The 6,453-nt window shown below is 34.9% G+C and overlaps 1 long non-coding RNA gene across 1 annotated transcript; it reads right to left on the reverse strand.

Moving 5' to 3' along the window:
* Window positions 1–1,431: 1,431 nt before the first annotated feature.
* On the reverse strand, window positions 1,432–3,052 carry LOC132171915 (uncharacterized). The gene is made up of 2 exons (XR_009439095.1): window positions 2,914–3,052; window positions 1,432–2,352 (listed from the first exon to the last, which is right to left on the reverse strand). It is a non-coding gene; the product is annotated as an uncharacterized LOC132171915 (long non-coding RNA).
* Window positions 3,053–6,453: the final 3,401 nt, after the last annotated feature.

Raw genomic sequence — 6,453 nt, forward strand, 5'->3', positions numbered from 1 at the left:
ATTTTACAACTTTCTTTTGGTCCTTAAGATTTACTTTTGATTACAAGAGGTACTTTCTTTTGGTCCTTAAGATTTACTTTTGATTACAAGAGGTCCTTGTGGTTTGCTTAAAGACCAAAATAGTCCTTCCGTCCATCTGCCGTTAGTAGACTTCATAAAAATCCACGTCACTGACTTAAGGACCAATTACATTTTGATACAGGTCCTAATTGCCAAATCATCAAATATGACTAGATTTTCACACTAGATTCACACTGAAAGTTAGTTCCTAAGTCAGTAACGTGAATTTTCGTTAAATCTACTAACAGCATATAAATGAAAGGACCATATTGGTTTTTAGGCAAACCACATAAACCTCTTTGATCAAAAATAAACCCAAAAAGTTTAGAATAAAAAATTGTGAAACCCCAAAAGTAAAAAAAGTATTTAACCTTTCTTTTATCAAACAAATATTTTTTTCTTCAAAAAAAATTTAAAAGTACTTTTAAATCCTTCAAACGCAAAGCCACTCCTCAATTCTAAAACTTTTTACTGCTTAAGCCAACTCTTGTGGTTTATCGGACAAAATTCTAGCATTAACCTATGCCAGAATTAACCTATGCCATTACAGTACCAAGTACCGCTAGAATAATTTGTTGTGTAGGTGCAATGCAATGATTACAAGCATAACAAACAGGGCTGCCACTACCATTAAATCATAACAAAGAAAAGTGTTTGTTGCACACTACACACGGCAAAAAACGTCAAATACGTGGATAGGAAGGCAACAAAGTACATGAGGATTATTAACTACTACATTAAATGTTGTCAAATTTAGTTCTGACCATTTCCAACTGTGATTTTGTCCCATACGGACGTGTAGTGTATTCTTCGCACGAAAGAAACATTATCACTCACAACCCAAACATGAGATAAGTTATACCGAGCATGATTTCATTTTGAAGGGAGAAAACCAAGGATGAGAGGAAAAATTTAAAAAAAAGGCTTTAAAAAACAAAGCATTTGTCATTAAGCATGGAGTAAAGCTTTTCAATGGTCCCAAATATAGAAGGCTCACACATGACACAACCATATTACATTACATTACATTCATTTTTACTTTTGAAGCATCCCTTCTCAAGAATACTTTATTATTTCACGCATGCGCCTGATCATCATTTAAATAATACAAATAATAATAAAAACTGGTGGTGGTTTGCATAACCTCTACAGCAACATAAGCGAAATCCAAGCATTTCGTAAATCTGAAATAGTCTGGAAAAATGCCAAAAAGAAGGGTTCACCATTCTCCCAGATCTGTTGTCTTCCTTTTCTATGAGCACAACTTTTCAGTGTGAAAATGGAACTCGCTAATAACAAACACGTCGATTATAGAATAATCATGCTACTTTTATTTTGTGTACCATCGAATTATAATTCTTCTAAATCGAATTAAACAAGAGAATGGTATCCACTTTGGTATTTGGAAGAAAAAGAAAATGGTATGTAGCATTACACATATACATGCTATAGACGTAATATCCTCACTCTCCTGACTAAGTGGTAGGGTTCTGATATGACACTGACACAACACGATTTTAATCGGCAGGAAGAAAAGATGTCACAGAACATATATTATATAAAATGCATAATTAAAAATGGATACATCGATCTGATAGAAACATGCACACACGTGTATGTTGATTTTTCTAGTCTTTTCTGGTTCCAAAAATAGACATGTTAGGGTTATGATGAAGTCCAAGATACCATGTACACAGCAGCAGGATGTCTTATTCAGATCAGCAGCTAGCTAATGAGTTTGTAATATATACACAAATAAGTGATCAAGGAAAACTAGTGTTAAAAATTACGACCAAAATCCAGAAACAAGGAATATCCTTTTAAGGAGCTTCATGTCACCACATCTGTCCGTCCATCCATCCAAGGCCACCCCAATGGCGTTAGCAAAAGAGAAAGGCAAAAGGCAAGCAGTGCTGATGTTAAGCAGGTAACATATTACAGAAAAAACATAAAGGAGAAGAGAGAGAGAGAGAAATGGGGGGGGGGGAGAGGGACAAACAAATGAAAGAAAGTAAAGGTAGAAGAAAAGAAAAAGTAAGAAGGAACGCATGCCAGGAATAACAGAAACTAAGAGAAATATACTATACTTACAGTGATTTCTCATGCTTACCTTTTGCTTTTTCTCCATGAGATTTGAAGGGTGTTTCGAATCTCTATTGGGTCCCCAATTAGGAAGGAGTGAGGCTGTCAGAGCATGACCTAGTTAGGGTTAGTATATATATATATCCCTAACCAAAGCTAGATCATGCTGGCAGCTTCACTTTTTCCTTTGGGAACATCTCTTGCATGCTTCTACAAAAAGAATAGGTCAACTCCCTCTCCCACCAGAAGAATCACAAAAAAATGAGAAAGTAGATAATTCTAGAACCAAGGCCAAGACTCGACAGAAGGAAAAGGGCCTGATTTCCTCAACTTCTATAAAACAAAAAGAGAGAGAGAGCAAAAGAACCCACAAAGAGAAACATGCACATGCATGGATCATCAAAGAATTCTTTATCTTTTCCCCCCTTCTTTTAATTTATTTATTTGTTGTGCATCCCAGAAAGAATATTAACAATTTCAAAAGACGCACAACTTTAGAGGTTAAGTAGCTGCTATATATTATAAAGCAAAGCCAAGTTTAGAACAAATTCAGAGAAGAGAGGTAGTAATATCTCACAATCCATTACTCAAAAAGCATAGAAACAAATAGAGACACGAAGATAAGCATATGAGAGGAGGCCGCATGGTATATCACTACTCTTTTGCAAAAAGCCAGAGATGATAGTCATATTTATACAAGGGGATCTGAGACAGATGTTAAAGAGGCAGATAAAGAGAATAATAAAGACATATAACCCCCCCACCCCCCACCTTGTGAAACAGTGAAATAAAGAGGCAACATCATGTGGGCTGGCCAAGAAAGAGGGAAAGAGAGAAGGGAGAACAGCTAAGAAGCAGCTATAGGAAATAGACGTAATGAGGGGATATTAGGGTCACAGGTGGTAGAAATATAGAGCGGCCTGGCAGGCAAGAGTGGGGGGAGACTGCCCCCTCTGAAGTCTGAATAGAGAAAAAGTGTAGGGTCGTACCCTAAAAATCAAAATAAATAAATAAAGACAACTGTTCCTCCCGAGGGCCAGAAAAAGAGCACTGCCTGATCTGCCTTGCAATATGCAATTATTGGGTTAAACAAACTTTCTTTACAACTTCAATGCATTTTTGGATTCCAGTGAGTGTGATCAAATTCAGTTGTCAATTCATGTTGCGGGTTGATTTTAATGCTAGCTAGCTGCATGCTTCCCGTCCATCGAGAAACTGTAACAAATCTATCTATAATAAGCTGTATCAAAATTTGATCAGATCATCATATCCGTTGGATCAAGGCTTTTTGGACTCATTGCCAGTTTTCTCCTAATCTCACGCGCTTCCTTTTAAAGCCCAACTAGTTTACACGGTCTCTGTGACTCAAAACCTCGCCAGCCTAAATAGTAGACCTGCGAGATATGGACAAGAGTAGGCTGACACTGTAATGGGCCATAAATTAATCCTCAGGTTTCCTTCAAAATCCATTGTACTTCACCTTCAACCCTAATTTCCAAATGCCACTAGAAAAAATATATTAACAATTGTAAAGTACGTAATATTAATTACTAACCTGTGCTGAGTGAATATATCCCCACTAAATTATTGCAAGACACGAAAGCCGAAGACCACCCCAAAAAAAAAAAATGGAGAATGTTAATTTTTTTGTGTTTATTTAATTTTAGGTAGATATTATTTTTTAAAAATTGAGTTAGAGTAATAAGAAACCCAAAAGGTTAGTTTTTTTTTTTTTTTTTTCCTTAGAAAATAATATATATCTACTTATGGTCAAAAGAAAATACTAAGAGTACACTAACATTTTAAAAAAAAAAAAAATCATAGGACCTTATTTTAAGATTAGTTTTGTAGAGTCACAACTACATGTGTTTATAGGGGGGGAGAGAGAAAATGCAATACCCAGAAATAAAAATATTTAATCCGACTCGGTTCAAGTTTTAGAATAAAACTTGCAATTTTAAAATATCTCAAACATTTTTTTCAAAAAAAAAAAAAAAAATCCCGAAACAGTTTTAATATTTTTAATTCTAGTCCAACCTTGGAAGTTACCCTAGAACATTCGAAGATGTGGTGCCCAAGATTTAAAAACTCGAAAAGAAATACATCCATTGGAAAAAAATCGTTTTATTAAACATTTTCATATATGCAACTGTTACCTGCAATTGTTTTAAAACCCTTTTTATTTGAGAAACAAAAAAAAAAAAAAAAAAATTAACTTTTGGCTTTTAGTTGAACGTTTGATTGATGGGGACCACCGTACATTCGACTTTAGCCCCTAACACAAATGTTAGAGGCTAGAACACACCAAATATTCGACCTGCAACTCTAGAATCATTGGGTAATAGTACACCAAACGTTCGAGCATAGTACTGAACATTCGATGACAGTTTGGAAAGCAATTTTAACTCATTATCCATCTTCTCAGCTTTTTGTACGCCTGTAACGTCCTAGTTAAATCAATTAATTGGTAATTGACTTCATAGTTCGCCTCTTAACCTTATTCCTCTCGGAACAAGACTCAGAGATCTCATCCTTTCCGAAGAGAGACTGCAGTGGAAGACTTTGACTAAGGAACAGAGATAATAATAATTTAAAACCACAATCATAACAACTAGGGTGAAACTTAAGAGTATCATAACATAGATAGGTCTCTAAATGTATCAGTCAGAGATTAGTCATCAAAATATATTACACGTCACCATTAATTGTTCTGAATAAACTAAGGCCTACATTTAACTAAATAAAACATAGAGATGATCTCGATCATCTCTAGACAAATAGATCTGTTAGCGTCCTACATTGAATTGAGCCATACAAGGTCCAAGTTCTCAAAAATGATCCTGAGCAAATCCTTCATAATGACTAGGTGTCTCTTGAAAAATTCATCATCAGCTGTGCTAATTAAACATCGCAATTATATATAATGGAAGGGAAATGATACAAGGGTAAGTCCAACGAATTAGTGAGTAAAAATACAAACGATGTACATGTTATTTGAATGATGAACTCAATTGTTGATAAACCACATGTAGCATTATGAGATGACAGATTATCATGAATATAATATAGATATAGTATATGCTGTAATTATGAGAATCAAGTCATAGTTCAAACTGTATGGTCTACCTGAGACATTACCCTTTCTCAATAGGCTTGGCGCTGTCCCGATAGACCTGTAATACAATATCGGTGCCCAAGCTAATGTACTTTGCCGTCCATTACACTAGCAGCCCGATCGAGTCCAACCTCAGGTAATCCACGCTATTAATGATATACGTCTTGTAGTGACCTGCCAATCAAACATGGTTGCGCCAATCACAAAACATCCATTAGATCCAAGGTCCATATAACACGTACACATTTGACCATAGAGCTAACATTTATAATAAGTCCATGGCCATTATCCTTCACGTATCGGTGTACCATGTCATATGATGCAATTAATCTTATATGTCTTTTACATGCATGCTCTTACAAATCTCACCATGTTCATTATCTTGCTTAAGCAACACACATTTTCACAAAAAAATAGAGTTCATAGTAAATCAAAATGTGTTTCATGAAAGTTGTAAAGATACATGTTTGGTACATATAAAATAATCGTACAATGCTTTGGACCTTGGTACATATAAAATAGTTGTACAATGCAGGAAAAATAACAAGTATTCATGTGAGTTTGTACTCACTCCTAGTGTCCCACATGCCTTAAGTTTAATCTTAATCATGTGTATATAAGCTCTTAATGCAATTAATCTTATATGTCTTTTACATGCATGCTCTTACAAATCTCACCATGTTCATTGTCTTGCTTAAGCAACACACATTTTCACAAAAAAATAGAGTTCATAATAAATCAAAATATGTTTCATGAGAGTTGTAAAGATACATGTTTTGTACATATAAAATAGTCGTTCAATGCTTTGGACCTTGGTACATATAAAATAGTTGTACAATGCAGGAAAAATAACAAGTATTCATGTGAGTTTGTACTCACTCCTAGTGTCCCACATGCCTTAAGTTTAATCTTAATCATGTGTATATAAGCTCTTGAGCACCCTTCTCTTGTAAGCCGATTTTTAAAAGTGAGTTCTACCCAAAGTTTGTATCACCTTTGAAGCATTTACCGGAGATGCGTTATGTTATGGTGTTATGAACCCTTTCACTAACAACTTGCATTCTAGATACGTTATTTTACTGGATTAATGGGAAGGAAATCAAAACCAGATTATTAAGCGAGATTTGATAAATAACAATCAACAAATTGGAATTAATCAACTGGTCAAAGTTACATGATAGCACCCAATTGAAAGC

Source organism: Corylus avellana, chromosome ca2 (genome assembly GCF_901000735.1).
Source record: "Corylus avellana chromosome ca2, CavTom2PMs-1.0".
NCBI classification, from domain to species: Eukaryota; Viridiplantae; Streptophyta; class Magnoliopsida; order Fagales; family Betulaceae; genus Corylus; species Corylus avellana.